Below are 12,224 nucleotides of genomic sequence, written 5' to 3'. Positions count from 1 at the left end.
CGCAAACTCCCTCTATCCATGATAGGCAGATCTAATCTGGTTAAAATTGTTCTTATGCCCCAGTTTCTGTATATACTGCATAATACCCCCGTCTGGATCCCTATGTACTTTTTTCATAGAATCCAGTCCTTATTCAGAGAACTTATCTGGAATGGTAAATCGGCCAGGGTCCGCCTAGAGACGTTACAGCGTGGTAAGGAAGCGGGGGGGGTTTGTCTATTCCTAACCTGTGGTTGTATTTTTTGGCATCGCAGATCCAACAATTGAAGGGTTGGGCACAGTTGGACACCATGGGCCATACAGGGGCTGTAATCATGCAACATATTGGTGGTGTGACTCCCCTCTATCTCTTAGAAATGGTGGTGCAGACACGTCCCACTGACTTTCCTCCTACTTTTCTACTCCTCCGTAAAGTATGGTTGAAATTTAAGACTCTCCTACGTTATCCTGTTTTTGTGACATACTCACCATTGTGGTATAATCCGAGTCTTCCTGAGTTGAACTCCCTGCCTGATATTGCTCTTTGGCTCTCTTATGGGATATTGTACCTCTCTCAGTTGTATGATGGGCTGACGCTGAAGTCATTTGCCCAACTGCAGGCGATTTTTCTTTACCTCATTCTTTTTTCTTTCGTTACCTGCACCTGAGACATGCCCTTGATGTGCAGTCGCGAGCGTGTGACCAGACCGTCGATCCCTCATTGGTGGTCAATGACTTGTTCACCCGGGTCTCTACTAAAGGAGTTATCTCGGTATTGTATAGGGAGTTGTTATTCTCTTATCATGAAGCCTATCCCTTACTTGTTGGGAGGCAGACGTAGGTCCCCTGTCAGATGAACAATGGACACAGACTTTAACTATGACCCCGCGTCTCGCTGTGTTGGAGGCTCACCGGGTGTCCCAAATTCTAATGTTACACCGGGTGTACCGCACCCCAGCATTTCTACATAGAATTGGGGTGCGCCTGGACTCATGTTGTCCTAGATGCTCTAGGTCTGATGCCCATTTGCTTCATATGATATGGGATTGCATTTCTGGGCTGACATGGGACAGCTGCTTAGGAGAGTATTTAGGTGTCCAGTTACTTTTCCGACCAAGTCATGTATTTTGGGGTATACTGATGATTTAGATGAGGACAGTGGCTTATATATTGGTGTCAATAGAATTCTATGCCAAGCCCGCAAGTTGATTGCCCAACACTGGTTGAGAGCCTCTCCGCCTACTGTGTCCGAACTCATAACGAAACTGAACCACGTTATTAGGTTGGAGAAGGGTGTGTATCTCAAGCGGAAGGCCATGCATAAATTTGAGCTTATATGGGGACCCTGGATTGACACTCCAGGTCTGTCGTCGGTATACTTACGGAGGACCCCTATGGAAGTGTTGCTGGGGGGAATGAGTAAGTCTGTCTTTCCTTTCTACTGTGTTGCTCTTGTCTGGTATGTCTTGTTATCCTATGTCAATCCTATCCTGCTGTATGTTTTTTGGCTGTGGTGCTTCCTTTAAGCTACTGCATGGAACCCCACCTATACTTTTTCTGCAATTCCCTGTGGATGTCCTCACCCACACCCTTTACTGATTGTCTAGAGTGGTGACCCTCCTTTTTCTACCTGTGTAGATAATCTGTTCTTGTTTAACATGCCGTAGCTGTATTTTATCTGTGCAATGTATGTAAGGATCATGTATTTTTTTTATCTTTGCACTATTTTCCTATGCTGTGGTTTTTTCTCCATCCTACAGGGAAGGAACAACAAGGGAACCAAAAGGGGGGGGGGTTGTGTTGGAGGGGTGGTTATGGCTTTGTTTTGTTGTTTGTTTGTTTGTTAGTGAAAAAAAGTTCAACAAAAATGTTCTGATAAAAAAAAAAGAGACCACAAACACTAGAAGGGGGGGGGGGAGGGCACACAAGGACAAGCAGTAAACAATGACACAAGGAGGAGCAGGGAAAAGGAAGGAAGAAAAGATAAGACAAGGAGGAAAAGAAAAAGGCAGAAAATCATTGTGGCTGCCTATCAGAGAAACAATCCCAGGGTTCCCAGACCGACAGGAAATGAGGGAGGGAGTTATTTAAGGAGGCCATTAGGAATTCCAGAGAACGGATCTCATGTATCCTGACAAGCAAGTCAGACTCAGAAGGAGGAAGGGTCTTCTTCCAACCCTTAGCGACAAGTGTCTTAGCTGCTAAAACCATATGCATGAAGAGTTTTTAAATGGCCGCTTAGTTAGAGTAGGGTGAGAGAGATGGAGAAGATAAACTAAGGATCGAGAGGAACCAATTTACCCAGATACTTCAAAAATTTCATGAAAAATGTAACATGTTTTCATTTCTCTAACTTTGAAACTCTCTGCTTGTAAGGAAAATGGACATGCCAAATAAATTATATATTGATTCACATATACAATATGTCTACTTTATGTTTGCATCATAAAGTTGACATGTTTTTACTTTTGGAAGACATCAGTTCAGTTTAATTTAGTTTTCAAGTGAATTTGAGACGTGCCCCATAATAAATCCAATCATGAAAACTGCACCCCTCAACATATTCAAAATGACATTCAGAACCCTTTTTATTCATTTTTACAAGGGGTAAAAGGCAAAAAAGCTAAAAGTATTATTACATTTCACTGATATCTGCTCAAAATATCACTTACCTAACAATGATTTTTATAAATATCTGCAGATCCGACACTTTATTAATTCATTGTCTATACCCACTCCAGGCTTAGATACTTCCATGTATAAACTCTTATCTCCTACCGTTAAGGGGCTGAGACACATAGACTCTTCCTTGTTAGGTTCAGACACATGCACGAAAGGCTATCCGCTGAAATTGTGGGAACGAGACCTGGGACACTCTTATGACCTGGAGGCTTGGGAGACAGCGTTTAAACGAATTCATAGAGCGTTTCAATGCACGTCTGTTGAAAGTGCCTTTAAGACTATACTTAGGTGGTACTTTACGCCAGACAAAATTGCCAAGGAATACCCTGGGACGTCTGATTTGTGTTGGAGGGGTTGTGGGCAACGAAGTACTCTACACCACATTTTATGGAATTGTCCCATTATTCAACCCTTTTGGGTAGACTGTAAACGCCTACTGCATTCACTGTTTCATTGTCATATACTCTGGTCCGCTCAATTGGCCTTATTGTTCCTAGACATAGATCATATACCAGCACAATTTAGAGATATGCTATGTATCATATGCATAATTGCCAAAATAACACTAACTAGTAAATGGAAGACTCCTGGTGTACCCACTTTAGACATACTCATCACTAAGGTGAACACAACCTATTCTTTTGAAAAAATCCTGGCTATGGGGTCGGGTAGATATAAAGCTTTTTCGAATAGGTGGCAACAGTGGAAACTTTCACCTCACTGTGTAGATATATGACCTCACATTGAACCACATTGAACCATATTGAACCACACTGACGCTCTTTATTACAGGAATTTAGCCATCTTAGGTTTTCTATAATGCTAAGGTATAGGCTGTTATAACACATAACACTTGACGCTGTTAAATTATAGGAGGAGACACAATACATTTATTTAGCTTTTATTTTACATGTGACTTTAGAGGTATGGTATTGGGAATGCTGATGGGGCTTATATGACTGTTATTGTTTTCTGGTTACTGTGACTGTTTGTTAATTTCTATGTGTGGAGTGCACTGCGTGCACAGACTGATTTATGTTGTTTCTATACAAAAAAAACTTCTTTAATAAAAATCTATTGAAAGTAAAAGGCAAAAAAGCCCCCCAAAATGTGTAGCCTAATTTCTCTTGAGTAAGGAAATACCTCATATGGGGATGTAAAGTGCTCTGTACGTGCAGTAGAGGGCTCAGAAGGGAAGGAGCGACAATGGGATTTTGGAAAGCAAATTTTGCTGTAATGGTTTTTGTGGGGCATGTCACACTTAGGAAGCCCCCATGGTGCCAGAACAGCAAAAAAGAAAGAAAAAACCACATGGCAACTATTTGAGAAACTACACCCCTCAAGGAATGTAACAAGGGGTATAGTGAGCCTTAATACCCCACAGGTGATTGACAAACTTTCGTTTGTGACCCCATTTCTCTCGAGGAAGGAAATACCTCATATTTGGATGTAAAGTGCTTTGTGGGTGCACTAGAGGGCTCAGAAGGGAAGGAGCGACATTGGGCTTTTGGAGAGAGAATTTTGCAGAAATGGTTTTTGGGGGGCATGTCACATTTAGGAAGCCCCCATGGTGCCAGAATAGCAAAAAAAAAACACATGGCACACTATTTGGGAAACTACACCCCTAGGAACGTAACAAGGGGTATAGTGAGCCTTAACACCCCACAGGTGATTGACGAACTTTCGTTAAAGTGGCACGTGAAAATGAAAAAGTAGATTTTTTTCCTTACAATTCTGGTGTTACCCTAATTTTTTTTATTTTCCCAAGGGGTAATAGGAGAGAATGCCCCCAAAATTTGTAACCCCATTTGTTGTGAGTATATAAATATCCCATATGTGAATGTAATGTGCTCTATGGACGCACTATAGGGCTGAGAAGAGAAGGAGCGCAACTGTGCTTTTAGAGAGAGAATTTGGTTGGACTGGAAGTCAGGGGCCATGTGCGTTTACAGGGTGCAGTGAACATTTACACCCCACTGGTGTTTGACAGATCTTTGAAACAGTGGGCTGTGCAAATGAAAAATAAAATGTTTCATTTTCAAGGACCACTGTTCAAAAAATCGGTCAGACACCTGTGGGGTTTAAATGCTCACTACACCCCTTATTACATTCTGTGAGGGGTGTAGTTTTCCAAAATGGGGTCACATGTGGGGGGGGGGTTCACTGTTCTGGCAGCATGGGGGGCTTTGTAAACGCACTTGGCCTTCAATTCCATCCAAATTCTCTTTCCAAAAACCAAATTTTGCAATTTTACTTTTTTTTTTATTCCCTTTTGTGAAAATGAAAAATTTGGGGTAACACCAGCATGTTAGTGCAATAAAAAAATTTACATCCAATTTTTACGCAAAATTCGTCAAATACCTGTGGGGCGTTGAGGCTTACAGCACCCCTTATTACGTTCCTTGAGGGGTGTAGTTTCCAAAATGGTGTCAAATGTGTTTTTTTTTATCTGCATTTGTCAGAGCTGCTGCAACTATCAATCACCCCTGTGCAAATCACCAATGTAGGCATCAAATGTACACGGTGCTCCCTCACTCCTGAACCCTGTTGTGTGCCCGCAGAGCACTTTACATCCACATTTGGGGTATTTCCGTACTCAGAAATTGAGTTACAAATTTTGGGTGTCTTTTTCTCTTTTTACCTTTTGTGAAAATGAAAAGCATGAGGCAACACCAGCAAGTTGGTGGTGTAAATCCCAACTTTTCCTTGTGCCTCCAGCTGTTGCATAACTACAGCTCCCAGCATGCCCTTTTGCTGTGCATGGTGGGAGTTGTACTAATGCTACAGCAGGAGGCACTTAGGCCTCACCTCCTGCTGTTGCTGCCTTGATGCCGCTGCGTCAGAACCCACTGCCACCCCCGCCTCCGGACCCCGCCGCTGAAGCCTCAAGACCCCGCTGCAGCACCTTGGTACCTATGCCACCGCCGATCGCCGCCAGTAAGTGCCTCCGTCCGGAGCCGATCACCCGCCCAGCAGGTCCCATGATTTGGCGGCCATTTTCGGCCAGCCAATCACGCGATCGTAAAGGGAGATTGGCCCTGTCTCGGACAGCACCAATCACCCTTTTTTCCGGTCATGGGAGACCCATATGGGGGGGGGATTCTCAGGACCCCCTGGACTATATGCCGAGGTGGCTGCTGTTAGATAACAGCAGCAATCCCAGCCCAATCACCGCGTCTGGAGACACGGTGATCTAGGAACATCACGCCGTAAATGTACGGCGTTGTGCGCTAAGATGCGCTTAGCAGTGCCGTACACTTATGGCGCATGTCCTTAAGGGGTTAAAGGAGATCTGTGGACTGGGATAACTGCTTATGATAGGTGATTAGATACCTTACTTTTATCTATTCCTACTAATATTCTGCAAAAAGTAACAAAACAAACTTTAACTCACCTTCCGACGTTCCACCGTTGTGCTGTTATTGGTGTCTCGGTCCAGCTTCTTCCTGCTTCCTGGGGACGGTGACTCATACTGCGCTCAGCGTATCGCCGGCCGCAGTGATGTCCCGCCTTGGTATAGGCTGAGGGCACTGTCATGTAAGGAGCCTGGGCAGCAGGTAGAAAGCAGGGCCCAGGCTCCTTACATGACAGTGTGCTCAGCCTATCACCGGCCAAGGTGGGACATTGCTGCGCAGGCGATACACTGAGCGCAATATGAGTCACAGTCCCCAGGAAGCAGGAAGAAGCCAGCTGCACCAGAGGACCAAGACACCGATAACAGGGGGAACGTTGGAAGGTGAGTTAAAGTTTGCTTTGTTTCTTTTTGCAGCCCGGGCACAGGGGATTATAAAAAAAGTGTACCAGAGATCTCCTTTTAAAATGGTTATCCTGGCCTGGCTTGTCAGTTTAGATGAACGCTCTTGTCTTGGTAGGTTTGCGGCTGTGCCATGTTCTACCTATTTTGTGACGATGGATTTTATGGGGCTCTGTGAAATGTTCGAAGCTTTGTACTTCTCCAAAACTTTATCATATAAACATAGAATGTGTCGGCAGAAAGGACATTGGGCTTATACAAATATTGTTTTGCAGTTGCACTATGATGACATTATGCAGTCATTATGTGGTGGTAATGTGTGGTCAAGATTAGTATTACTTTTCAGTTGCATAGTGTTATCATTGGCCATTTCGGCTTTCGTATTCTGGGTTTTGTTAAGGAACAGAATGATGATAATGTATATTAATTGACTTGTGGTATTGTTTTCTAACTGTATGACTTTTTTTTATAGAGCTATAGTATTATCTTACATAGAAAATTTATGATAAATTATATATGCGACAGACATCTCTTTGTGTATCTTTCAATCATAACAGTGTGCACCTCGATATTTATGATAAGGCTAGGTTCACTTTGCCGTTCGCATCCGACCTGTTAAGGGTCTGATAGGCTTTGTTTTTGTTTGTTTTTTGAGCCGAACGGACCCTGAAACGGCTTGGATGCAAACAGCTACTACCGGATCCCGACACAGACCCTCATTTACTTGCGTGGGGTCCATCTAAAGGAATTTAGCAGAGATAAAAAATAGTGCTTGCACTATTGAACTCCCGTCGTTCTGGACGGATTGCTGATGGAACTCCGAACAGTGGAGTCTGACAGGAATGTGAACGAGGCCTAACTCTTTTGGATGTACTTACCAACTTTAGTTTTTTCTTTTACTGTACTTTTGTGTATCCCTATGGTGACAAATATCAGCACAGTGGTCTGCACAAGTACATCAGATACTTGTTTAGATATGAATACCCTGACACATAATCAGTGTTTAAGATTTTATTAAGTACGGTACATTTGCTTTATGTTCATACATTCCTGCCAAAAGTCATGTTAGGAAATCTGTTTCACGCATCACAGCCACACAGTTTCCCTTGTGAAAACATAAATGTGAGACAGACAATCCAGCAGAGGCACAGAAAGAAAAAGTGGAAAAAAAACGAAAACCACAGATTGTGGATGTTAAACGAATTATCATGTAGCCACTTGTATCATGAAGCAGTTGCTGACATGAATCCTGTGTCAAAGGGACCTAATAATAGGGATTCAGTACAGAGTGCAAAAAGGCGTTCTCCCCATTTTACAATCCCTTTTAGAAGTTATGGAGGAGGCTGAAGGAAAAAGTACCCTTAGAACATGGTGCCGCAAACTCTTAGATGGAAGAGACGAAGTCCAGGTAGTAGTTAAAAGGTCCTCAGCAGGACCATTTATTAGTTAAAAAAAACTATAAAACAGGTGATTACGCGTTTCGGCCGAAGGAGCCCTCCCTTACTCAGGTCAGGGTACAGTAGCAATGACATACAGGATTTATATAAGGCCAAAGATGGGTGCCAAGGTCAAGGGGAGTGGTTTACAGGTGTTTGTAAGACAAACACTCTCATTCATAGAAACACTCTCATTCATAGAAACACTATTTCTTATACAAAGATATTCACAATATATAAGGTTGTGCACAGTAATGCATAGAAATAAAATATATAACTCAACTTTTATTTCTCTGCATTACTGTGCACAACCTTATAAATTGTGAATATCATTGTATACAGATGTTTGAAAAATAGTGTTTCTATGAATGAGAGTGTATATCTTACAAACACTTGTAAACAACTCCCCTTGACCTTGGCACCCATCTTGGGCCTTATATAAACCCTGTATGTCATTGCTACTGTACCCTGATCTTAGAAGGAAGGGTTATCACCCGTTTTATTGTTTTTTGTTAATAAATGGTCTTGATGAGGACCTTTTAACTACTACTTGGTTTTGTTTCTTCCATCAAAGAGTTTGCAGCGCCATGTTCTAAGGGTCCTTTTTCCTTCAGCCTCCGCCACTTATCCACAGGACGACCGTGGTCGGTTCCTCAACCCATTGGCTTGTCAGAGACTCTCATCTGATGGTACCCCATTATTGCTGGGGTTTTATGCCTTCTATTTTCTACCTTGAAGTGAGCGGCCATCTATAAGCCCTGTGGGGTAAGTCCTCCCATATATATCCTGGGGTAATACACGAGGCGCAGTTCTAAACAGGTTTTTTTTAGCAGTTAGGAAGGTTTTTCTAGAATAAACTGAGCATATGGTATCTCAGCTCTGGGACCCCTCAGTGATCAGCTGTAATCTGCAGACAAAACCAGTATGGAGTGTTCAATGTAATGCATGTGGCCAGAACCAGAAAGGTTATTTGAATAATTGCTACCACAAACGGCGGAGTCCAGGAGGCTACTCTGTTTACGTAACTCCGGAAGTTAAATAAACAGCTTGGCTCGCGGGGCTATGCTGCTTGCGTAACTCTCATTTAAGTCATTGGGAGTTATGCAAATTGAACCACATCTTTCGCAGATACTGAATTAAATGACTACATTGCGGCTTCTATGATGTATATATGATTTGGTTATAACATCAAGTATTATTTTTTGGTTTTAAGCTTCTTAAAGTGGCACACGTAAAAAGCATGTAAAAATAGTTCAAATGGAAAGACTTACTCCTCCAGCTCCCAAACAAATGTAAAATTAAAACTACAAATTTATGCATTAAAAACAAAACAAAATGAACTGGGTAAATCAGTGCAAAAAACAGTGAAACACCAACACGTTTCAAACTATGTATAGTTCTTAATCATGGCAGTATACATATGCGGTACAACACTTATATAGTTATATATGAGAGAAAATGAAACAATCACTTATAAACACAGAGAAGAAAGCTGCCTTCCATGACATGGAGAGACACATCACCTTGTATGTTCCCTGCCATGATGAAGAATTAATATATGGTTCGAAACATGTTGCAGTTATATATATATATATATATATATATATATATATATATATATATATATATATATATATATATATATCTTTTGTTTACTTTTCACTGTATACCTAATAAGTGATTAAAAATAATTGTTTTTCATCCTACTTTCATTTGGGAGCTGGAGACATAAATCCTTCCATTGGATCTGTTATAACATTATACCTTCCAGGCTCCCAACACTACAAAGGAGTCCGTCCTAAGATCATGTGCACACTGGTTGGTGAACGTTTTTTTGTTCTCTTTTTTGGTATGTCATGTAAAACTAGTACCCAGAGCCAATTCTAAATGACAGCCTGATGTTGTACAGTTATACATTATAGAGTATTGTACACTTAAACCTCAATGTACTGTGCTTAACTTGTCTCCTATGAGTTAAAATTACATTTCCAATTTAAAAGAATAAAGGGGAGCTGCCTAAAGTCAACCCTGCTACACTTACATATTCCCCACTACATCTGTAAGTATTAATGCTACAAAATAATAGTGATGCTTTGGTCAGCAAAACATTGTTGGGTTTATTTTGATTGCATGGCATAGATCTGAACTGGATGGCAAAAGAGGAAGGATGGCTACACCCCAGACATTATATGCAGCTTCATATCTTACACCTCATAATTTTGTTACGTAGACAGCACCCTATATGGCTTTTTGCTTCATACGCAGCTGCTTGCTTGAACAGCAGTGGCTCATTGAAGACCCCCATAATTTTCACTATTCGAATGGGGTGTGGTAGAATGACATGTGGTCATCACAATTTAATGGTAATTTCCATGGATTTTTTTGGAAAACATGAAAGGAGTGCTACAAAATGTGTGATTAGAGATTAGACCCTGGTTATATCCACAATGGAATGCCCGTAGTATTACAGAGTTTACTCCATTACAGGGGTTGTCTGGGGGGTCTGATCTTGAGGGACCTAACTGGAGGGACCTCCTGTGAACTCCAGAACAGTGTCCCGGCTCTTAGGGTGTCCTGGAGCTGCAGGCGTTACGTCAAACATTCATTTCTATAGGAGTGCCAGATGACATGGCATCTGCAGCTTCAGAATGCCTGAAGAGCCAGGTCCCTGTTACGGAGATCCCAAAGGGTCCCCCTATCCTGTGGACAACGTCTTTAACATGAAAAAGAGCTGCATACCATCATCAAGACAACAAGACATCTAAACATCTGTAGCAGAGGGTATTGGGTAAAACAAGGATCCAAAAGTGAAGATAACACAGCACTAGTATATGCATTCTGCTTGCCTATTGAGGAATTAGGCTCTTTTTACATTTGGTCTCTTTTTACTGTTTGGTCTCTATTTGGCTGGTATACATTGGGGGTTACCATTTGTTTACTTTATGGAATAGCACTACAGAAAAGGACATGTATATATTTTTTCTTTTTAACATTAGGGGGCCAATAGGTGACCAATGCCATAAAGTGGCCATAAACGTCCCAGGGGAAACCTGGGGCGCAAACAGCAAAGCACAATGTGAAAGGCATCTTAGTCACTTGTGGATTAATTCTGCTATATTTAATGCTTGTATTATAAGCCATCATTATTAAGATGATCTCAGGTTACCTGCTTTTTGTTACTTCTTTACCCAATAGAGTCTATAACTATATTTAATAAATAATGTAATGTACTGATAACTATTTATGTACAATACAGATACAGGCTGCATAGGAAACAATTATTGCTCAATATATTTTGTTATGCAACCTGCTTTACAGGGAAGTTCTGCATCCTGTGACTTATGGTACATTCAATAATACATTACCTGTGACATGACAGTGAGCTTTATACATAAGGAAACATTATATAAATTAATGAATAATGTAAAAAATGATATTCAGATATCCAAAATGTTGCTTTATTGAGCTTTTGTTACTTGTACTACAAGTGAAGTGTATGGATATAGGTCATGCTTTCAAGTAATGTTTTCACTGTTGACTAATGTGTTGAACCTGAAGGGATTCTCTCTTTGGTGTTTTTAAATCTCTGTCATGTACCACCTCCTCCAGCCCTGCACTAGGCATAGCACAACATGTAAGTTTTGTCCACAGTGTGCCTTTAAAGAGTACCTGTTACCAAACTAAACTTTTTAATATAGTGTCGCTTGCGTAATTAGCAGACTCTTTCCCATTCACTTGCTTTTAAAATTATCAACATAAATTTGTTTAAAATGTAATAGAAAAAATGGCCACTAGGTGGCTCTGTTCTGTTCCCTGCCACAAGTCAAACAGTTAGTTTGGTCTCCTCCCGGCCTGGCAGGAACTCAGGAAGTGCATGTAGGGCATGGCGAGGTACAGGTCTCGCAGGCTTTAGGGACGTCGCGCCTGCTGGGGAACGCTCACTTTCTCCTGCCGGGAGCTCACACAATGTGAGCAAGGGGAAAGGTTTAGACAGAGCTTTTTAAAGCTCAGAAAAAAAATTTAAGGGCAGGAGGGGTGTTAGGAGTAGTAAGGAAAAATAATCTGATTTAGTTTAGAAAATATGGTTTGATGACAGGTACTCTTAAATTTTTTTTGTTTTCAACAACTGTCTCTAATATTGTTAGTGCCACCTCTAGGACCTCCAGCATCCTCCTTTTGTGAAATATTTGCATCTGTAGGGGATTAAGGTATAACAAAGTGCTTATTTTATCAAGGACACAAAATAATATATATTTTTTATTTTATTCCACAAAATAAAAAATATTGTATTGGACAATCCCTTCTTGAAATGAGGAGCCACTAGCAATCAGCTGATCACCCCAGACCGGGTAGCTGGAATCACCAAAGATCAG

This window comes from Hyla sarda, chromosome 6 (genome assembly GCF_029499605.1).
Source record: "Hyla sarda isolate aHylSar1 chromosome 6, aHylSar1.hap1, whole genome shotgun sequence".
Classification (NCBI taxonomy): Eukaryota; Metazoa; Chordata; class Amphibia; order Anura; family Hylidae; genus Hyla; species Hyla sarda.
The sequence above is the reverse complement of the archived record's forward strand: the minus strand, read 5'-3'. Positions refer to the sequence as shown.